The following is a 24,630-nucleotide window of genomic DNA, read 5'->3' on the forward strand; positions in this document are numbered from 1 at the left end:
TTTTTTCTCGAAAACGTGACGTGATGGGACATTTTTGACCCCGGATTCGTGTTCAGCACGAAAAATCCGTTCAGAAACACCAGGTCCCGTCTTATTCGCAGAAAAAAAGTTGAAATTTGTAGACCAGTGATATAGAAAGAAAAAAATTAGAGAGTTTCCAACTGTTTGAAAATTGCAGTTTAAGTAAATTGGTACGATCATCAAAAGCTGTCAAAAGAAAGAGGTTTGAGAAGGCTTACAAATAATAATATATGTGAGTGTTTAAAACCGCCCTAAAGACAGTGTCACACGATTGTTACATTTGCGCAGATTTCTACATTTTTTATACTGGGCTATTGGTACAAAATGAAAATTTTTTTATTGTAGTCACACGATTGGTTCACTACAGCGAACTTCTATTGAAAATTTTGAACAAATTGTATTTCGGGATTTGGGGTGGAATCGTGTGACACTGCCTTAACAGTAAAAATAGAGAAAATACTGAAAAATAATTCCTTAAAAATCGATCTCTAAAGAATTGTTCCACATGATATTTACTCTTGTCACAGATTTAAATGCTATCTGTGTAAATTATTTTTTGACCTGTGGCGTCGTCTTCACTGGGCTGACCCTTGAGCTGACAGGTTTTTCTGAGATTCTTCCTGTCATCCTCCTACATACTGAGGCCGACTAATCGGGTTACTCTACCTAGAGGAATTTTAGTATCTACATAGCTATTTTTCAACAAATTTCTCTCGCCGCGGATAACTCATTGGTCATTCTGGTACTTGCATGCTTGCAGCAGTTATATAACACAACAGGGTTCTCCTACAAAAAACATATTTTTGAATGTTCAGCATGTAAAAACTGTACCACTGCACTAACCGAAGAAACAAATCTTTTAATTTACTGTAGCACTCTTATACTTCTCACTTCTCCTTCACTCAACTGGCTATGCTCTGAAGTAATTTGATATTGAATACCTGCACCCACCAAGATATTTTGGCAAAATAAAAAACTTCAGTCGGTCACAATAGTATGAAATGATTTTGCCAAGGTTTCTAAACTCATTATGTTTGAGTGTGGCGAATTTTTTCCTAATTAAGTGTTTATGTAAACAAACTCAGTCTGTCGATCGACCAGACGAAAAGAAAAATGAAAAATGCATTATTTGTCCTTTACAATGGACCTTTTTTTAAAGCTTATTTTAAAGCGCATATTTGCATAATTTTAATTTGTACAGCAGTGAGATTCGTTTAGATTGATTGGTTTAAATTAATGTTGTATGTGAATAAAAATGGTGAGCAAAACAAAAATCAAAAAATATTTGCTGGGCGTAGCTGGAGGTGTGTGCTGTTGGTTTTGAGTGCATGATATATAAATACATATATGCAGCTTTTGGCGCGAGCCGAAAATTTGATGCTTGATTGTCAGTCATATTGGTAATTAAATTTGCAACACATGATAAATATTTATATAAGGGGTATTCTCTAAGTCTTGCGCGGCAGGAATGGTTTTCCTATGGGAAAATTTCGCAAAATGTGCAATCCATACGCCAAACAAGAGTTTTGCATTACTTAGAGAATAGACCTATAGTATATTAAAAACAATAACTTTTAACAAATATCATTCTGACAAATTGGTAATAGACAATACATATTAAAGAAGACTCTTTTCCAACGATTTTCTCGCAGTCACTCTCTATGATTCCTGGTCTCAATAGCTGCCTATCGCTCGATGAACGCTGAACAAGAAGCTTATTGGCATTTCCTAAGCCGAACATGCGACGAGACAATGAGCTACGGACATATCGCACTTCTATTAATAAAAAGTATTAATTAAAAATTTACAAATTTACGTTTTTGGACATTTTGTCATATAATTAATAAGCTTGATAAGGAGAATATGTTCAGTCTAAAAAATAACTAACCTCTTCAATGTAGTGAAAATATGTGAGGACATGAGGATCAGAGTAGCCTAACTCACTCAAAGAACTTGAGTTGCAGTTTGCACCTCACTTGGTATAGGTGTCTTAGCACTGAAACATACCAGGCAACGAACCTGCAAGATAGGGCGCATACGTTCTACTTTCGCAGTTCTGGAAGTGTTTAGTCTTGCTGCTCCCTACCTGCAAGCTAGATAGTTCTGAGGGATTCATCTCTTAAACCAGAAAGTGATAGATGGGATTTGTATGGCGCCGCTCAGCCGCTTGCCGCTTTGCCGCTCATTGCGTGGCCTCGACCTAAGCCATAGCGGAGGGGTTGGAGGTTCGCTATAACTATTATGATTCGCAGACTTTAAGTTAACGGCTATTTGAATAGTGACATTTACGCAAGGTTCCCTTGTTTAAAGTTTTCTATGTAAGTTGTTTGCAATGATGGAATGCGGCAATGAAAGGTGAATTAATTCGGAAGTTGTGGTCACTGAAAATCAACTGAAATTTTATGTATTGTAACGTAAGGAGACGGTAGAATAATTGACCGAGGAAAATCCGGTCATATCCGCACTGTGCGAAGACCACAAACCGTGAAGAATCTAAATCGTCCGGAATCCGTTTCGCAAACAGAAAACCACGTCCCGGGAATTCAATGTCAGCAGGGACGGTATGTCGTACATCATAAAAATTTACTTAGACTCTACTCGACATTCAAGTGTTGAGTGGAAAGTTTCCCGTTGTATAGGGTACATACCGCAATCGACTTCGCCGCTGATGGAAGGCAAATAGAGGATATGCTTTTATACAATTTTCAACCATTGGTTTAAGCTATAAATAGGAAAATATTTCGAAAAAATATTCACACGTTTAAATTTTATTAGCCAAATACCATGTACTAAAACATTTGCTAGGACCAAGTAGGTATGTACACTGCCATACGCTTGAATAGGGGCAATGTTTTTTTGGCTGTTTTTCTGGGTTATTTCTCTTTTATTTGATTTCAATTCATTTTTAATTAAAATGCAATTTATTCTCTAACATAAAACATATAAATACAAATTTCAAACTGTGTAATTTCTAAGCAAAAAACACTACCGACTTCTAATATAAAAATTCTCATATAGAAATTTAGTAGTATGATCGGATCTAAACCGAATTAGTATGGGACCACTTCATCAAAAATGTAAACTTTTTCCCAGAATTTTTTTGATTAAACTTTGTAGCCTATTCTAGTAGTGCTAGTTTAAGTTAGCTACAAATTACAGTTGATTCTGAAAAAAGAGTTTGCAATTTTTTCTACAAAGTCTGAAACCTGCATTTATTTATCTAGTTTTTGTTAGAGCATTAACTGCATTTTAATTAAAAATTAATAGAAATTAAATAAAAGATAGAAATGAAATAAAAGAGAAATAACCCAGAAAAAGGCAAAAAAGCATTGTCCCTATTCAAGTGCATGGAAGTGTATGTATGCACATCTTTTTGTAAGACAATTGCCATTTGTGTAGCTTCTCCACCTTGCAGATATGTATGTACATATGTATTTAATTACTTTGTTGTTCACACTTTTTACTCTCGATTTCACAAAACGTGAACTTATCTGTTGTTACGTTAAAAATTGCCGTCAGTTAAATGCCTGCGGTCGTTCGTTAAGGCCAAAGGTGCCATTTAAACGCAAACAACTTTACGGCGAGGTACTGATACTTACTTCCAAATAAAAACGTATTGTACATACCTAAATATGTACATACATACCGACATATATACTATATTATAAACATATGTACGTGCGTCATTAAATATGCTCTTCTGTTAAAGTGTAACCCGAATTTGTGTTCAACATAATTACTTTGACACCCACTGTGATGTGAAAAAGAAAAACGTGTTCATTGTTTATAAAATCTTGTTGGTTAAAGTCGTTGGCCAAAATGTCCAAACATAATTTTTAGCATTTATCATATTCCATTATGTTGCAATTGAAGCGTGAAAAGTTGCTTATTTAAAATTGCGCTGAAAAATACCTATATGCAAAACCTTTGCTGTCAACAATAAACGGTCTAACCGATGCACAGTGAGCCGTGTAGATCAAGCTTGGTGATAAAAATGGTTTATTGAAATTTTTTCATTTAGTTATGCATACTGATAAATTAAGCATCCATATAAAAATAAAGAGAATTTTGAATTAAAACAAAGCGCGAGAAACTCAAAAGAGTTGCCAGGTAACATTAGTTTTATTTTACATAGAAAATTGAAGGTTTTTCATACTAAAAATACGTATTAAATTATTTTGCATGAAACAACACATATCTCTTAAACTAATTACTTATAATGCTTAAACCAAATTCTATCCATAATCTCATCATTAAATGTTACACATGAAACGAATCCTATTCTAATATTTATTCGTTGTCCGATGAAATAAATATGTATGCCATATATATATGTTTTAATTTTTGAGAAATCTTGGTATCAGAAGAGGCCCTGCTCCAATAAGGGCAATAATAAGATGCGGACACAATTTCGCGGGCTTATTTTGATTAACTTCTCAAAAACTGGGAGTCTACTCTATTTTGCAATTCGAAAGGTGACACGGACTAATAGAAGTTCCTAGTGCCAACTATTCGAATGCGAACGATTTGCTGTTCGAGTCGTAATACAGAGTAGATCCCCTGTTGATCAGAGTATCTGATGTTATTAGTAACATTAATAGCAAGTGGATGCTCGTGGTAATACGTTGGCATTTTCTTGTGTTCGTTCTCGTAATCTACGGCGATCTTAGTTAAGAGTAGAATTCAGAGCATATTTTTATAAGTTGATAATTTTATCCGCCTAGATTGTTGAACTATCACACTGTGCTGCGCTTAAGAACAGAGATATATTTTCATTGGTTCTCATTAGACTGTTTGGCGACAAAATTGGCTGGGAAATTTTAGGACATCGTCCACAAAATCTTGGAGTAAATAAATCATTTGTTACCAACCATTTGTGGCCTAGGTGATTCCAAATTTCTGTAAAGCAGGAACCCTTTCGGACTATGTTTAATGGAATGGTACAAATATAATGATTTAACAGAAACTCTTTCGTCACAAAACTATGGCAGAATACAGAACATATTTTTTTAAGTAACTTTGCCCAACGAGATTAAAGAAATATCGCTCTGTGCGCTATGGTCATAGCTTCAGTCACAACCCCATGTATTTATAAGAACGAACGACGATTTTGGGAAGTCACGGTTTATGAGCTTCTACAAAACGCTACTTATTTCTCTTTCGCTATTTTTCTTCTTACCATCGAACACGTAGATACTTCTGCAGATTTTCCCCTAATGTACAGCTAGCCATTTCGATGCTATTTTCGACGACTAGCAGGACAATATTTTCTTTTCAGTAACTTTAGTAACATTATGCAGCTAATATTTTAATCTAAGCTATACCTTTCCTTAGGTGGACATATCTATCATGTTTAAACACCTTTAGCAATTCTACGAAGAATTTTAATCTTGTAAAATTACCCCCTATTCTAGCAAAGCCCCAAAATTCAGCTAATCGCTGCGGCAGCTAGAGCATGACTCCTCCAATGGAGTCCCCCAATTAATAAATGGTAAAAGAGTTACCGCACGCGCTACCGCTTCATCGGCCTGCCTACATATCTCTCTCTTTCATATCAGGCATATGAAGCGCTTGGTTAACTTGATGTGCATCTATAAAGCAAAGGTAATCCCCACCTCCTCTACTGCTATAACTCTGCTACTATGCGCGTTAAAATGTGCAACCAAAATTAGATTTTAAGTGCGCAAGAAATGCGCAAAAATTTAGATATTTGTTTTGTAGCAGCATGTTTTTTTGCAGTGGTAAGTTAATTAGCTAAGTTCGTTTCTAAACACTGTCACACCTCACAGTGCAATATTAGACATACAATAATTGTTCGGTCAAAGCTTTGCAGATATCTTTTATGTCTGGAAATCTGAACAAAATTTTGTCGACCCAGCTTTTCCATCAGGCACACTGTACGATGGCACGTACAAAAATGGCAAAGAAATCTTCAAAATCATAATCTCAAACTGAAATCGAATACATACTTCACGAATCCAAAATGTCCATTTTTTAGTCACAATCTTAATAAGCTAAGCGTAAAAAATTAGTTGAAATCAGTACCTAATAAAAAAAAAAAAACTATATGTACCTATTTACATGCTGACAGTGGCTTCAGTTTATTAAATTTCGTCTGTTTTAATCAAGTATTTACTCATTTTAGCTAGTTTGTTAATTAAATCTAAACAACATCACCCCGCTACCCGAATCAATGCTTTTTCGTTTCCTTTTTACATTTCACTTTTGCATTGTGCATTTTGTTTTGGTCTGACTATTCTTCTGTACGTCACCTTTCACTCGTATACACGTTCAATTGTGCGTTGCTTTTGAAGCTTTGACATTTTCACGGTCAACCAGAAACCTGTTGGCGCAGACGCGCTCTTCATGAGCTTTCGCGGTCTAAATGTCGCGGCATAGTTGTAACCGAATTAAACCAGTAAGTGTGCATGCACACTAGGAATGTTAATCCCGGGATCCCGAAATTTTTAAGTTCCGAAAATCCCGGGATTCTCGGAAAATAATCCCGGGATTTTCGGGATTTGTAAATTGCACTGATGGCAATACTATAAACTCTTTTTCTTGACCAGTGTTGGCTATATTTCTTTTTTTTTTGTATTTCATAATTAATATTTTTTTTATAAATGTCTTGCTCAATATACATATTTTACACACAGAAATCAATATATATGCGATACCATGGGCCAAATATAGTAAAACGGCGTTGTTAGTTTTTCACTCTGACGTCAGTAATTCAAAAATGGTTTAAAAAATTCAGTGAAATGTGCTTAGAGAAAAAGTATAGGTACCAAATTAAAGAGAAAATTCTGTAGAATTTAAACAGATTAAATTTTTTGGTGCATAAGGACGGTAAGTATTGAAAATGTCCTTTTAAAATTTTTTCTTTGAAATTTTGCATTATTTATGTTAAGGACTTATAAAAACTCGATAAAATCCTCGAATTTTGTCCTTCTAACTTTATCAGCTTAACAAATTACCTATTCGATCTTGTGAATCCACAAAATTGTATTTTTTTTTTTTTTTTAAAGAAATTTCCTCTTTCATTTGGTACCCATATTTTTATTCTGCATTGCATTGCATTGTTACTGGCATCCCTAAATTCGCTCGTCAAGCGGCAAGGAACTACCAAAAATCCTCACGGCCATACAATTTGTATGAAGCATCCCACAATAATGCGGTGCTAGTGCCGAGCAGAAGACGGAAAGAAAGATAAAGGACAAAAAGGTGAAAAAGGAAAGGAGAATAAAAACGAGAAGAAATGAGAAAACGTCAAAAATTAATCATCCAATATAGGTCCGGCTTAGTATTTTAGACAGGAGACTGACTTTTACGAATCACCTGGTGTATGTAAAAAGGCTTCAACTACTTTCGTGGCGCTACCTCGAATCATGGCCAATGCTAGGGACCCAAGCAGCGGAGCACACCACTTTTGGAGTGAGTGGTAGTAATTTTCCACGCCGCACAATGGCCCGAAATACAAAACCCCTTCCACAAAAAACAAAAACAAAAAAACCAAAAATCAGCGGTAAGTCCTAGGTAATTAAAATTTGCAGTTTGAATTGTATGGGCTACAAAACTCAATACTCAGAATGTTTCTAAAAAATCTAATTAAAAAGCTCAAAAGTTTGATGGAACTTTGTCGAATTTTGCTAAATTTTGTACAAAGTTAGGAATTTTCACTTACATGGCCTTCGTTTGAAAACGAGTTGTACTTCTGTAAAAAAAATGATGAATATTAAATAACACTGTGCACCAAATTTCAAAAAGTTGGAGGTGATGGGCATCGGACCAACAGCAAATGATTAAGCTGGTCAAATAATAAAAAAGTACCAAAGGATTTGAAAAAGTTGGTTACCATTGCTTTTTTATCTCAATTTGAAGTCGACGAAATAAGCTCCCAATGAGGACGTGTAATTTAAAAACACATTTTCCAAAGTTAACGCAGCGGGAAGGGGAAGGGATTTGGGGAGTTTTTGGTACAGCTCAATGTTCAACTGAAATTTTTTTTTATATATATGCGTATATATATACGTTGGTATATTCTTATGTAGGTATGAAATTTGTGAGCGAAACAAAACAACTCATTGTACTTGTTTATGGAAATGGGAACCAACTGTTACAAATGCTTTGGTATTTATTCTTATTTTGACCTCTTTTAATGAATGCAATTGTTCTCATTACCATCAATTTTTGAGTGTTGCACTGTGTAATCGAAAGGGGAAAAGTCAACGAATGCTAAAATTTCTCTTCTCTATTTATAATTTCCACTGTATCTACCGCTTATATGTATTTTTCATATCAGTTAATTTTTTAAAAGAATATTGATTATTTTTTATGATTTCACTAAATTAAACTAACAACAGACTAATAACAAAAAACTATAAAAACCTTTTCAAATCGTTGAGAAAAGATTGATAGACTGCAATATAGCGAGAGTACCATTTTGTCACAACACAAAGATCATAGAAAATAAGGATGCTGGCTAATAGCCCAGTTATGCATACTTGCACCGCTATACCATTTTTACGTAAAAATCACAACCAAACAGAATTCTACATGTTAAGTGCAATGCGTTGGGTAACCGCTTACCCGCAAAGCCCATTTAACAGACTCCTATGTGACAACCCTCAAGCAAAGCTCAGTATGCATAACTGGGCTATATGTTTATGGCTCCCATATATTCTGTGTTCTTTGTGATTACGAAAGTGCTACCACGTTTGTACGAAAACTGGCTTTTGGGCCCGAGTTCAGGGAGACTCTTATTAAACTAATAAAGAAAACACTGAAAATCGGGATTTAATCGGTAAAAATATGAAAAACGGGACACTTATACGTCCTGAATTTAAAAAATTATTCAGCGGCACAGTTTTCTCAAAATCGGTACGAATGGTCACCGTATGTCTAAGGCACTGTGTGTAGAGCCATTGGTCTAGCATTGACTAAAAGTTCTTTAGAACTATGTTTCGAAATGTCACATGAAAAAAATATATATTTTTTCTTTTCCTTCCTCGTACACACTGATGACTCAAATATCTTATGAAATGAAATGTTGAAATTGAATCAAATAATACCAGCACTTTTTCTAATATTTTCGCGTTTTTTCTGAAAACAATTTTATGAACGGAGGGAGTTTTTCGATAAAATCTTGACCGCTACCAACGCTAAAACTTACACGCCTTCGAAATTCGTAATATTTTTATTTATTTATTTGTCATCAAAGTTAAAAAAAATAAGAAAACGAAAATTTTAATTTTTTCTACATTTTTTCTATCCAAATACAATTGAAAATTTAATTAGGAATTTTTTTGTTGAAGATATTACAGTTTTCTTCTATATGTATATTCATTAGACTGCATCACCAAAAATTATTATATTTTAAGACGTTTACCAATATATTTGGAAAAAATATTAAGATTTAAGTGAGCTGGACCGATTTGAAAATACCTCCAAAAATGAAGTTTTTTATGAATAAAAATAGTTTCTTAAAGAACTTTTTGAAAAAAGTCCCCTCAGATCACAAACTAGATTAAGCTTAAAAAATCTGCATAAAAATATTTAAAAATCTTTTCAACGGAATCGTAAGAATGAGATTTTTGATGCTGTTTTTTTACTTTTTTCAAAGATTGGTTTACGAAAAACTTTAATAACTGGGCCAAAAATGTTCCGATTTAGACTTATGGGATCTCAGTAGAAAGGTATTTTCACACTGTTTGTATTTCTGGCCAAAAAAACGTCATTCGTGTCCCATCTTGTTTTTTCAAATACCAACACATCTTAATTCAACTTTGAATGACGTTCGTTCATCCTACCTTTCTCTTCCATCCTTTGAATGAGTTTATTTGCAATGAAATAAAAAGGGTGAGAAAATACCTTTCCAATGAGACCTCTTAAGTTCTAAATCGGAAGAGTTTAGGTTCAGTTATTCAAGTTTTTCCTATACCAATCTTTGAAAAAAGTAAAAAAAACACATCAAAAATCTCATCATTACGATTCCGTTAAAATTTTTTTTTAATTTTTTTTTTAATATTTTTATGCATATATTTTAGGTTTAAACCGTTTTATCATTTGAGGGGATTTTTTCAAAAAAAATCTTTAAGAAACTATTTTTATTCATAAAAAACTCGATTTTTGGAGGTATTTTCAAATCGGTCCAGCTCACTTAAATCTTAATTTTTTTCCGAAATATTTTGGTGGACGTCTTAAAATATAATAGATTTTATAATTCCAATGGAAAAATAGTACCGATTTTTTTTTGTATGGTGAGTGATGCAGTCTAATATTCATTCGTTATATGGAAACAAATGCGACAAAAAAAAATCTCAAAAAAGTAACGGCAATTTTTAGCTATTTACACTTTATTCTACTAGAATTCAATGGGCTACAAAACTAGGTATTCAAAATCTTTTTAGGAAATCTAATTAAAAAGTTCGAAATTTTTACGAAAGTTTATTGAAATATTGCAACGTTTGAAACTTGGATTTACACAGGTTTTGTTAAAAAATGAACTATATTTTCATTAAAAAAAAATAACTAAAATTAAATAACAAAAACATAAATTGTTAAAACTTGTCAATATGTGGTGCGGCTATAATTTGATCAACCACTGTATACGCAAGGACGCATTCATAAAACAGGATTTTTAGTACGAATGTTCACACGCAAAAATTGAGGTTGAGCAGATTTATATACATTGATACTATGTGAGTATGTACATACATATATATTGTATATAAAATGTAGGTAAATATCTGTATTTACTTGCACGTAGTTATCTGCTTATCTGCTGACAAGTTTTACACATTTAATTTATTGATGGCTTCTCAGCATTTTAATTCTTTTTGCAAGTTAAGAAACAAGTTATGGTCACTAAAAAGACAGAACTTGACCTACATATGTATGTATATAGTATGTGAATATAAGTACTTGTATGTATGTATGAATTGTGCATACATTGGAGTGGTAAATAAAACAGATGATACATAGTTTAAAAATAAATATAATTACCGGGTGGTGTGAGTACTTGTAAATTTTGTGTAAATACTAACTAACTTTTACAAATTTTTTATAAAACTGCGAATGCCTATTTGCACATACTTATGAACATACATAAAACAGAGAAACCAAAAACCACCTCTGGAAATTCTTTTATTGAGCTGAACTCAAATTTCTAAACAACACTACACACAGAAAAAAGTCAGCTAAATAAATTTCTCTCAACACATCATTTGGTAACTATAACCAAATAATGTAATTATAACTAAATCATGTGTTGAAGAAAACATATTTAGTTGACGTAACTAAACTCTTTTCTCAGTGTACCGTGTGACTTCCGAAATGTACAAATCTGTAGGCTTAGTGGATATCAATAAAATAATCTTCAGCACGAGTCGGTGTAATCGCAAAATTAGATAGCGAAAAATAAGGAAATGCCAAAATACTAAGACTATTTAATTCCATTGAACTTGAATTTGCTTTATATATGTACATATGTATATGTGTATGTTTAAATTTTTATGTCGTTCTTATTATATTATAATACAAGCACAATATGTGCACCGCCCCCAGACTATGGTTTTTTTTTTTTTTTGAGTTAACAAATAACAAAATAAAAATTGCAAACACGTCAACAGCAACCAGTAAAATTTTGACATATTGCCAATATGCGTAATTAGTCGTCATACATACATTATACATATGTATCTGATCAACACGGATTAACTGTGACGGTAATTGCCAGTTGACAGCTGGAATTTTACGACTATTACAGTTATAATGTTACCGGAATTTGATCGATTAAAGGTGGCGTTGATTATGCGTACATTAATAATTGCGTTGACCTCAGCTGCTTTGATACAAACGCCTACACTGGAAAAAATATACAGTTAGTTAGGACTATGACCGTACGTCACCTATGGGATTTGCACCACAGTCATCAGACCAAAAAACAAAGGGAATAACAGGAAAACAATAGAGGAGAGTGCAAAGATTCGCATGCCTTGGCATATCGGGGGCAGTGAATAGAGCACCTGAGGAAGTGCTTAACATGATATTTCATTTGTCACCGCAGGATATTTTCATCCATAGTATGGCCGCAAAGAGCGCTCTCAGGCTCAGAGAAGCCAATATGTGGAAGGCAACCAATTTTGGGCATGCAGCAATACTGAATGAAATAAAACGGTGGCGGCTCAAAGGAATTAAAGCAGACATAGAAGCAAGGACCGATTGCATTATGCCTGTTTGTGGTTTCAACACGAAGATACCCAGTAGGTTCCCGACCAGAGGTTAATCGGATGCAGGACTTACAGTAGCAGAGGAGAGTATATCTAACTACAGTTACGGTTCAAATATGTAAGAAGGAACCGGAGCCCGTGTCTACTCGAAGGACCTGCAGATCATTCGATTCTTTCGTCTACTGAACGACTGCAGTGTCTTCGAAGCGAAGATCTACGCTATAGAGAGGGCGGCTAGTGTTTTACTTAGTAGTAGAGTTCCAGAAGACAAAGCCACTATTTTTGTCGAAAGTCAGGTAGCATTGAAGGCAATAGGATCTAAAATAGCGAAATCGGGAACTGTATGGAAATGTCGCACCACGTTGGCATCACTGAACCGTATCAACGGCACTCTATGCCGGGTCATTCATAAACTTGCTTAAGCAAAACAGTATATTAGCCACCTAATTTTCAACAAAAAACATACCAGCTGACGCTGGAGTCGATATATTGGAAGAAATTGTATTTATATTTGCTAGGTTAAAAGAGTAAACAACAGAGAAGTGCTAAAAGAAATTGGTTTTGGCATACAAGTGAAGGGTTCTATCTCAGACCAAGAGGTCTTGGGCGAATGCATACACTCAATTTGATCCCTGGTAAGTATGGTGACACAACAGGTGTGGGTATTTTTTGATTCGGGAGTTTGCTGAGAAACTAGCAATTTTACTACTAGGAATGTTAATCCCGGAGTCTTTTTACGGTATATAATTTGCACTGATGGCAATAATAGAAACTCCTTTTCTTGACCAGTATTGGCTATATTTCTTTTTTTATTTAATAATTAATATTTGTTTATAAACGTGTAGCTCATTATACATACAACACCGCGCGACAGTAAATTTTAAACACAAATATCAATACATTCGCGAAACCATGGGCCAAATGTAGCAAAATTGCGTTTTTAGTTTTTCACTCTGACGTGGTTTAAAAAATTTAGAGAAATGTGCTTAGAGAAGAAGTATGGGTATCAAATTAAGGACGAAATCGTGTAGAATTTAAACCGATTCAAGTTTTTGGTGCAGAAGGACTGGTAACTATTGAAAATGTCCTTTCAAAATTGTATCCTTGGAATTTCGCAATATTTGGTTTAAAAAAATATATATGTTAATTACTTATATAAACTCGATAACATCCTCTAATTTCGTCTTTCTAACTTTATCCGCTAAAAAATGACCTACTCGTCCTTGTGAATCCAAAAAAGTTTAATTTTTTAAAATTCTAAAGAAGTTTCCTATTGCATTTGGTACCCATATTTTTATTCTACAACGCATTGAATTTTCTAAATAATTTTTGGAATGAATCATATCTTTGAAATTACAAAGTCCTTTAAAATAAATCCTGACGTCAGAGAGAAAAATTAAAAACGCCACTTTAAATAAAACAGCAGGTTTCAAACCCATTTATTTATTATTTATTTTATGGTAGTAGAGCTTCTCAAACAATATAGAAGCAATTTTTTCGATTTAAGTTGTTGAAAAGTAATGAATATCTAAATCCCGGGATCCCGTGGTTGTGATAACGACATCCCGGAATTCCCGGGATCGGAAAAGGCTGAAAAATTAACATCCCTAGTTCTGACCCCACCATATTAAGAAGAACTGAAAGTGCGGGAATTGCCGAAAATAGCACCAGAGTTAATCATTACCGAAATGTTTATGCTTTCGATAGGAACGTACATAGACCAAAAATATGGAATAAAAGTGGTTCACGGAAGCTTAGCCTTTCAAAAACCGAGTGTAGGAGCTAAGAGAACTTCTAATGCTGATTGAAATGAAAAGTATCTATATATACATTTTCCATCGCCACATTGCAGAGGAACTCTTCCTTGTTTGAAACATTTTTGTTCTAGATGAATCGGACGATGCTATCTTTGTAGACCTAAAAGACTTCTTCATCCGCATTTTTCTTGATTTAAATGAGACGATTTTTACATGAGACGATTTTAAAGTAAATTTTATAGACGTTTAGTTGAATTAAAAGTTGGCTGCACCGCAACTTCATTGGAAGCGATTAGGTGAAAGGCCGTTTGCACCAGGAGATTTTTGCTTTCAACTAAACGTTGTCTGTAAAATCGCCTCATTTAAACACCGTTTTATATATACGAAGGTGGAAACTGATAAAATGATATTTTACTGTTGTTATTAGGTCAAAAAGGTGATGAGAGTGTTGTTTACGACGGTAAACACGTTGTTTACGATGGTGTGAATATTTGGTTTCCAAATTGTTCAATGCAAATTGTTAAAATTTTGCGAAAGCATCGTCGACAGATATTCTGTTGAAAATTATGTCAAAACGCTGCAACTAACTTTAGTGTCTGACTACGAATGCGCCGCGTTGTTTTTTGGGCGATATCATATAAAATTGGTATTTTTTTTAATTTTTTTTTTATTTATTTTTTTTTTATTTGATTACTAGTTAATAAAGTTACAAGAACGATATTCGAGGATGTGGTCGTGTGTATATGAATTTTTAACGTATAATTTTTTCAGAAATAAATATTAAAATTTTTTAGGGATATTCACGGACACTATTTTAAAAGGGCATTTTCAATACCCATTCGTCCTTGTGCATCAAAAAATCTCATTAATCCGTCAATATTTTATTTAAATTACAATGTGGATGAGTACGTGAAACCAAATAATTAAAACAAACGAAAAAATAAAAACACAAAATTTACGGAAAGGGTCACTGATTTTAAATTTTGAGAAGTTTTAAAATATTGAACATGTTTTATGGCATAATAGGTAGTTTTTCAGTTGTAACTCATCTTGAAAATATCATTAAACCAAAAAACTTAGCTTAATTAATATATGAATCCCAAATTACGTCAAATGTATACCTAACTGTACTGGGTACAAGTGTTGTACTTTAAAACTATTGAAACTGCAAATTGATCTTTTCAGAATACCGTTAAATGTAAATAAAACTCAGTACTTTTTAAGTCTATTCGACACTTAATACTAAGTTATATTGTGAGTTCTGAGTTCTTTGGAGTACTCAGTATTGATCGAGCCCTGTTCAGACAGCCCTGTTCAGAAGGTTCCTTCTTTTTTGTCGGTTTTTGGTTTCAGTTCTAACCGACAAACGGTTTTAGAGCCAAATAGGAAGAGCTTGGCCTAAGCCAGACATCAATTTACTAAATCTCCAAAATATAAATGGGAAGTAGTGGCTACTAAATATTTTTGTTTAAAAAAAATCCCACCTCTCCTCTTGCGTGTTCGATAGTGATAGTGAAGATAGAGGGCTGAAATTTTACCACAATTATTTTTTTGCGTGCCCGACAACGAAATTTTCATATGGGACCGAAAGAAAAAAAAATATTCGTTTTATTTGACACAGTCTAATATACATACAAATGTGTGTATACATATATATACAGAGCTAAATCTGATCAGGATTGACTGACATATGTATGTACTATGTATCAGAAAGTGACCTTCAATATAATTTCGATATGTATCGGAAGGCAAGCACATTTTCAGAACCATGCAATCGGAACAGATAGAGGCATTTTTATGTACAAATACTTATGTATGTATACATATGTATATGTAAGTAAGAGTACAAGTACTACATAGTAAATGTTGGTTCAAGGACACTCACCTGCTGACGCGATTGTGATGACGTTGCCTTATAAGTATGTATGTATGTGTTTAGCAGGAGTGGATACTCTTAGTAGGCTGATATGTTCGTATGTAGCTGTAGAAGTTGATATGTAGAAGTAACGAAGTATGTAAATATGTAAGGATAACTTAAACTTTTTCACTGAAACTTATGCTTTTTCCCGAATTTGAGCTTGAAGACATTAAAAAGCTGAAACAAATACTCCAAATAAATAATATTCGTTGAGCGTTTTTATTGGCACATTTTATCGAAAAATATACTAAATAACTGCATATCGTTTTTTAATTCAATTATGAATATACATATGTATATATGTATTTTTAATGACTTTACACACTTAGACAAACTCTACATAGCCACGAATTTTCTTTAATTAAATTTTATTTTATAAAATGTGCACAAACACATACACAATAAATAGAACATGCGAGTAAATGCTGCAAGCACAAAAACGCAAGCGCCACATAATTGACGGCTTCCAAATGCCACCGTTAAATATCACGTCCGCTTCCGTGGTGCTTCTGCACACAACTGAGCCGAACTTGACAAACAGCAGCCATAGCTGGCGAGGATACAAAAGTTTAGAAGCGTGTAAAAAGCTAAACGCTCTTACCGGCGGATGTTGTCAATAGCTGAGGCTGAGTGATAGCGGTTAAGGCCGCTTGCATTGTTTTTTTTTTTTTTTAGTAGGAAGACGTACGCATATATGTACGTATGTGTATGTGTTTAATAAAATATGGCTTGTTCCTTATGCAATTTAAATAATTCATCAATTAATTGAGCTACACTCAGTTTGTACGCTCCTTCTTACCCTTTTTTTCCTTTCACTTCTGCTTATTGCATTTTGTTTTGCTCTCGCTATTCTTGTGTACACCTTTTACACGCATGTAAGTATATGTAATTGTGTGTGTGTGTCGTTTGAAGCTTTGGCATTTTCACGGCCAAAAATAAACCTATGCAGACGCGCGCATCGTGAGCTTTTCGTTGGCCAAATGCCATGTGTATGCGAAAATGTGGTATAAGTAGTTAAATCAGTGCGGTTTTACAAAGTTTTGTGAATGAAAAGCTTTGCTTACGGAAAATACACTGAAAGAATAAGGTACTATCTACGTAGAATAAATTAGGAGATACATATGTATGTACATATAAGGTTTGCGACAAAATAAATAAGAAGATCACCTCAATAGTAGCACAACATTTAAATGTTATGTACATTTTTTAAGGTGCAACAGAACCAAGCGGCACCGCGACCTAGAAGATCTTTTGTATTCTATGTTGGTTCCTAACCCTGACGGACCAAGATGTTATTAGCCTCGCTTATAAAAACTAAAAGTTTATTTGTAGATGAATTCCTAACCTTAAAGGTATCGACTGTGGAAGAACTGAAGTATTGCAGACTTAGTCTGACTAATGCTGGATAATCACATATACATATGTAATGTGTCAGACGTCTCCTCATATGCAAGGCAAAAGCGCCAATCCGTCTCTATGGAAAGACCAATCCGGTGCATGTGAGAGCGCAAGTGATTACGGACACTTAGCAATTTGATTTTGGCTCTGCTCATGTGATTTGTATCTTTTCTCGCAAAAGGATAACCAAAAATGTTGGCCTATCTAAGGCTGCCTACCTCTCCCCAGTACCTCCTGCGTTCTGAGTTTACCTACGCTTCGATTATGAGCGCCGAGGAGGAGGAGGACCAAAGGAATCCTCGAAACGGTTCCGGCTCCACAAGTATAGACGATGAGCCTTCCCTTGCCAATTCATCGGCTGCCTCATTACCTACGATCCCGCAGTGTTCTGGTACCCAGCACAGTAATACCATGTTCCTTGCGGCCAAAAGTTGGATAGTGTCAAAACATTCCTTGTCGAGCCTGGAGCTTGGCTAACAGAAAAGATAACCAGAAACGCGCCTTTTAAAGCCTAATCAAGGCTCAGTTTGGCAGAAATAGAGATTTCTAGCACCTCGGCCTGAAATACAGGTACCCATCGCAATAGAAAGTTTGTGGCAGGTCCGAAGATAACCGCTCCTGCTCTGCCCTCCATATCTGTTCCATATGTTGTACCAGTGTACATACCTGGGATATAGTTCAGGTAGGCCATAGACCAGACATCTCGATCTGGTATTTTTACTTGATATTTCCTTCCAAAGCAGATTTCATTGGCATATTGTCGGAGGACTCGCAGATTCCTAGACCTGGTATTTTGCTCAAAATACTTTTATGTTGTGTTGTTTTTAAGCGCACAGTCAGAATTTTGCATTTGCAAATTCCTTGAAACTGCTGCTGCTTGAACAAAAATTTAGAGAGGAGTCCAACCCAGGTGAGACTCTAAGGCCACGGTTGAGCACGTTCTCATTGCTCCTGTCACCGACAATAGAGCCATCCTTTGGAGTTTGTTCACAAGTTAAACGGCAGTTTTTTTGCAACGCCACCAGACTGTGGAGGCACATATTACAATCGGACGGGCTCTAGTTTGATATAGCCATTAATTTGGGATTAAGACCCTATGTTCGACCGAAAAGTCTTCGACAGGCCCACATGGCTTTGCTAATCGTTTTGTCTAGACCACTTTCACTCATATTGATACTGTCCACTACAGCGGCAGCGACATCCCTGGAAATATAAGGAGAAAGAGGAGTGTGATTCATATTTTCTACGAGCAGGAGGGCAGTTGGAGGATTACCTCCCACCCGGTCATATATTAACCTACCTGACCGACTGAGTCCTGTTACTTAGCCTTTAGTATACCACGGTTCTTGGAGTAGGCCAATAGCGAAGCTCCGTTCGCTGGCTAATCTGTATAAGGCAGCCGATGGCTCTCTGGCATGATGAAGATTAGCCTGAAGTACACTTATGGTGCCCATTGCATACGTTGAAGCGATTTTGGACGAGGACCGTGGTCTGACGCAGGCACTGCCTACACAGTTTCTGCCGAGGCATCTGTTGGCTTCCCCGACTCCGTCTCAACACTCTGCGGCTTCTTTTTAGGCGAAGTGTTCGGTAGATGTAGTTTTATGTGGCCGGATCTGTAGGCTATCTGAATACTCACCGAAGTGAATTTCGTCATTGATTCATTGTCAATGAGCAGTACTAAATGTACAAAGTGACACTTGCCAGCCCGCGCAATATCTTCCAGCTAGCGATCGAGATTTGATTCTGAGCAGTGATTGTTCAGAAATTTCTCATTGCTGAGCTGGAGGGAAATATCACCACGGTAAGTCTAGTTGAAACGGGAGGGCGGCCGGTATCCAGAGTTCACATATTAGCAAAAAGGCTACTCCCTGACCAAGCATCCATCGGCATACGCTGTTCCACCTGGACTTCCAAAGGCAGACACTCCTCCGTGAAGCCATCGAAGACCTTCGGCCAATAAGCCTTACGTCTTTCTTTTTCCAGGTTCTGGAAATTGATTTATTTATATATACATGTGTAAATAAATTGTAAAGCTTTATACATGTCTACTGGGAGGTCGTTAGACACAGCTTTGCATAGTTTGTTTAGCACCATTGAAAAAGCACTGAAATTCAAGGAATTCGCAGATATCGCGGGTGACTTCAGTAATGTTCTGCCGGAGATGGGCCTTAGTGCCCTAACCTGCCTGGGCTAGACCACACTCTGTTAGAAATTTTTCGTCGGCGTTGCCTTTTATGCAGCAGAACTACATACATATGTGTATGTATGTATATTTAGAGATGGGGGAGACATCGTCTACAATAGCGTTTTCTTCGGTTACATACACTTAAAATGCCAGCCGAATGCAGTTAAATTTTCAGTCTAGGAGTCGTCAGAGCATACATTTTTAACAATGTAAATAGTAAGTCAAGTCATCATATATCGCTACGCGCTTTAAAAAGTACAATTGACTTGGATAGCCCTTTGAGGAAGCAAAGTGAAAATGCATTTTTTATAATTTTTAAAATTTATTTTCTAAATTTCTCCAGCATTTTAATTTATTTCACATTCTTGCTGCTTCTTCGTATTCTTTTTTCTGTGTTGAAAAGGATTACTTTGGATGCTTTTGTTTCCATTCAAATGTAACGCCCTTTTCTTTCATTGTAATCGTGAGGTTTGTTGTCTATTTATTTGTTTAATCGTGTAAATACATACATACATGTAGGCATAATTTGTATTATGGTTCTTTTTATGTTTTTTTTTTATTGAAATACATACTATATATGTATGTAAATAGTTTTATGAGTTAAACTTTTTCATATTTTTTTATTATAATACATGTAATATATTTTACTCCATACACTTTTATTAAAAAACAAAATAAATATATTTTACATATGGTTCAGATGAGAAGAAAAATCCTTAAAAAAACATTATATAATTACATGATATACAGTGGTGACCACATAATTAAGGAGGCTAACCTCTATAAGTTTCGGACATTTATTTAATTTTTTACAAAAAAATAGTTTACTCTACAACGAAAACCATGCAATTCAAAGTATGAAACCTTGTTAAAGTTTTATGAAAAATCGCCAAATTTCAAAAAATGGTCATCGAAATTTAAAACTCTTTTATCAGAAAAAAAATCCATTAAAAATTCGGGTATGCAGTTTATAGCCCATTCAATTTTAGAATTTTGTTTATTTATTATGTATTCATTTTATTCTACACAAAGTTCGAGTACGTTGGAATATTAACTCAAAACTTGCACAATGTTATATTGAAATTTAAGGGCTATAAAGCTGCATAACCGAATATTTTCTAAAGGTTCTTAAAAAGTTGGGATTTGATAAGTCTTTCTTGAAAATTTTCGACTTTTTATAAATCTTGTACAAGCTTTGAGTTACTTGGTTTTCGTTGTGCTATAAACTATATTTTTGTAAAAAAAAATTATATGAAATAAATAAAGAAAAAATAAATGGTCAAAACTTGTAAAGAAGTAGTGGCATCCCCTCTTATGTGGCCACCCCGGTATATGTATGTATATGTATATATTTTTTTCATTTTTTATAAAAATTTTAATTTTTCTTTTTTCAGAAAAAAGTGTTAAGTTGATGAGCAGAAAATGTTAAAGAAGGTGAGTTAAAAAATATTGTTCGGTTCTTTTTTTATAATTTTATATTTATTATTTTATTTTATATATTTATACATTTCATGTTTTTTATATATGTACATTTTTTTCTGTGTGTGTGATGTGGGGACCTGCGCTTGTTTAAAACTTTTGTATGCTTTTACATGTGTCAATGATTTTGTGTTTAAACAATAAGCGTATTCATTTTATTTTTAATAGTATTACCTTAATTAATAATTTTCAGACTCTTAATATTTGAAGTCAACATAACTCTTTTTAGGACCCGTCGACAGTTTTTTTTCTCTCTCTTTTAACAGAGGCTGAGAAAAGAATAAAAACCAAAATCAACACCAAAACCTCTAAATCTCGTTGGCCGTCAAAGCGTTAATCAATAAAATAAAACCTTAACAATAACAACCTCCAAGTGTATTTCAGCCAAAGAAAAGCTTCTCATCGAATCCATTCGCCGTTGATGCGATGAAACTAAATTAATACGCAAGTAAAACTATATCCTGACTCTGATTTCGTACTCCACTTTCCAGCGTTACGCGAAAGGCATATAGATTGTTCATGCATATCACAAATTCCAATGGGAGAAACAAATGTACTTTGCCTTTGGTTTGAAGAGGGAAATAAATTCGACCGCATAAAAAGACACTGTCTTCCGACACAGAGATATCGACAACTGGGTCAGGATTCAGCTATAAATGGTCAGCCTCATCATGTATCTCGAAACGAGAGTCCGTTTCGTCTGTCACACGAATCGTTCGTCAGTTGATACTTTGTAAATCGTTTTCGTCTGGCAACACGAAAACAGCTGCTCGTTACGTTGTTTTCGTCTAGTTTGCAATTGTCTAACACGAAAATAATAATAATAATAATAATAAGAGCCGATAATCGTTAAAAACAAGCGAAAGGATATAAGTGATCGTCGAGATGGATCGTTCAGCCAAAAGAAGTAAATAAAGTGAAAAGTTTATAAATATCAAACAATTTTGTAGTGTGTTTTGGTTCTGACCGAGCCAGGGTTCAGATGCGATGGGACGGGGTAATGGAAAAAGGTAAGCTTATACTTGGTAGCAGAAATCCTGAACATTCTAGTAACATAACCAAAAATACGATTTGTTAATTTTCTTCAGATATGGGCTGACCTCAAAAGCCGCACAAAAAAGAAGATTGCGGACTATATTCTCAATATAGATATATATTGTGCGTACACCAACGGTACGCAATTCAAGAGGCTCCCTTTACTCGGTAACATTCAGGTATTCGTTTAACAAACTTCCCAGATTTTTTTCGAGCCAAAGGTGCTCACTTTCTAAGCATTCCTTATCACATTTTGGAGATTTTGTATGTTGTTACAACTACAACTAATCGACGCCTGAGTAGAAGATCGACCTATCCCAGCAGCCAGTTCGAAAACGCCCTATCTCAAAAAACTTTTCACAAACGCCGTATTTCAGAATAGGGTTGAAGAACGCTCTTTCTCAGAATTCGGTTCAAACACGCCCTATCTCAAATGGAAATACATTGAAAATGTGCTGAGATTGGACGTTTCCGAACTGGCTGCCGAGATAGGTCGATGTTCTACTCAGGTGTCGAAATAAGGTCTTATAATAAAAGCGTTGGGGCATTTTGGGCAAACGACGATAATAAATCAAAAATTCTGCCAAATTTCCCTTATTAATACACTAGTCGCTTGGGAGTTTTTAGCAAATCCCTTTTATTTTCCACTCGACACGATACCTACAATGAGGCTGATTAGCTCTAGTGGTTCATCGTGATTGGAACTCGAATAAGCTACGTACGTAACAATTCTAAATAAACGCTGTTCCGGATCACTGATTCGGGTCACTGCACTAAAACGCATCTAATCGATGGTAACGGAATTGTGCGATTCGGCACTTCGTTCTTAACGTAAGTAACATACACATAACTTTCAAAGGAGATACAAAGTCTCAGAAGATGAGCATCATATACACACACCTTCTTGCCGCAGAAGCAGAAACGATGATTGTCTGGTGAGACGAAGTTCTATAAAAAGATCCTACAAAACATTTATGGACTTGGGGAACCAGCGAAAAAGCTAACAAAAACTGAGCGAATTACTTGGATATAGTACTTGATGGTAATCAAGCTCTTCAGGTGGCACCTCTAATATTTTAAAGAGCGAAATCCAACCACATTTCAAATAGTCATTCGACCCAAAAGCATATGTACATACAACGCTGGGATTACATGCCTTCATAAGTAAATAACACCCTTCACGAAGACTCGCCAGGTAATTGCTGTAAATCTGAGCCTAATCCCAGTCTAGTCGGAAAAGATGCACCGGATTTCCGGGTCATATCGCATGGTAAGCTAGACGACGTTTAGTCTGTAGGTTAGTGGTTCTGTGGAGGGTTAAGCAAAATGTGGGACTATTTCCGTGCGAAGTTTGTTTAGACCAGTGACGACGGGAGGGATTTTACTCTGGCGCGCCCATATAAAATCCATGGAAAACTCTAAAAGGCTTCTCACACAGAATATATTGCGGTCGTTACTATTCCATGTGTTCGATAACATAGAACCGTAATTTTACTTCGCAAGTGGCCTAACCCTCTCACCTAAACATCTTTACCATCAGTACGAAAGATGCCAGATTTTAGCTAGGTATTCATATGGATGGCGTACCAATGTCACAGTGTACAGCCCGAAAGCTCTAGAGGCTTCTTTTGAAAGCCTGAGCCCGAACATGGAATTCTATATGGAACGTAACTTGAATCAAAATTTAGTTTTGTGATCACGGCATTCGATATCGAGTGTGCTCCGCCCATTTAAATTGTATTGTGGAGAAAACAGCCACGATTCGGGCCTTCCTCTCTTTCTCAGGGCACACAACCTACTCTGCCAATAAAGTATAGAGCCGCAAGTCTCAAATTCTCGTTCTTAACTATGGCACAGACATGCCACAACACAGCACTACGGGCAGCTATGGAGTGCCTTCTGATGCCGCTATCAAATCAGATATCGCGCCCAGATTCTTTATTAAGGGAACATAATGCTGAGCAAGCAGTTCCTGGTCAGTTGCTACCCATTCGAGCAACCAAATAGGCACTTTTAGGAAGCAGAACCTCCGCTTAGGCTAGTCAGAAGACATCTCAATGAACCGAAGGAGAAAATCCGGAACTACAGCAGCCACTGGATACGACATTGTACAGACAATACAATCAACGTTTACAGAGCGACTTTTACCACCTGCACCAACTATCGCCCAGTGACTGCCGACATAAGAGTTCCAGCTACCTCGAGATATCCTTGTTTCTCTGGCACAATTACGGTTTGGATGTGGCAGCAAGATAAACTCTTACCTAGCCAACATACGTTCCGCATGTCTCCATGGTTAATCTTGACGACAACGATTGAAAGATCAGCTGATCAAGGCAGGACTAAGTAACAGCTACAAGAACTGTAGAGTAAATTTTTCAGAAGCAAACATGTACATATGTACATACGTACGTAGCAGGAAAGTTTCAAGTTCTCAAACTTAGCATCCAAGGAATTTTCGTGTTGGATTAAAAATTTAGAGATAAAGCCAACGACAAGGAAGGGGCGAAGCTGTGAAAAGTCTAAAGCAGAGGAATTTAATATAACACCATATTGTTTTTTTTTTCAATTTTAATATGCTCATTTATTTATTTTCTATTTTAG

The 24,630-nt window shown here is 35.3% G+C and overlaps 1 protein-coding gene and 1 long non-coding RNA gene across 8 annotated transcripts in view; one reads left to right on the forward strand and one right to left on the reverse strand.

The window, feature by feature from the left end:
• The window catches only part of LOC118748932 (acidic phospholipase A2 PA4), a 74,510-nt gene that overhangs the window by 41,726 nt on the left and 8,154 nt on the right, over positions 1-24,630 (reverse strand). The window contains exons 1-2 of one of the 7 annotated variants that reach the window (XM_036483689.1): positions 16,325-16,430; positions 15,894-15,989 (exon numbers count right to left, since the gene is read on the reverse strand). The exons of 5 other annotated variants lie outside the window; for them this stretch is intronic. The gene's annotated coding sequence lies outside the window, so the exon portion shown is untranslated. Of the gene's footprint in view, positions 1-15,893; positions 16,104-16,324; positions 16,431-24,630 lie in introns of those variants that run through there. One more of the 7 variants, XM_036483686.1, reaches the window with a different exon arrangement.
• Positions 3,543-21,461, forward strand: LOC118748933. The gene is made up of 3 exons (XR_004994116.1): positions 3,543-3,606; positions 20,907-20,946; positions 21,185-21,461. It is a non-coding gene; the product is annotated as an uncharacterized LOC118748933 (long non-coding RNA).

Source organism: Rhagoletis pomonella, unplaced genomic scaffold (genome assembly GCF_013731165.1).
Source record: "Rhagoletis pomonella isolate Grant_MI unplaced genomic scaffold, Rhpom_1.0 Rhpom_scaffold_00013, whole genome shotgun sequence".
Taxonomy (NCBI): Eukaryota; Metazoa; Arthropoda; class Insecta; order Diptera; family Tephritidae; genus Rhagoletis; species Rhagoletis pomonella.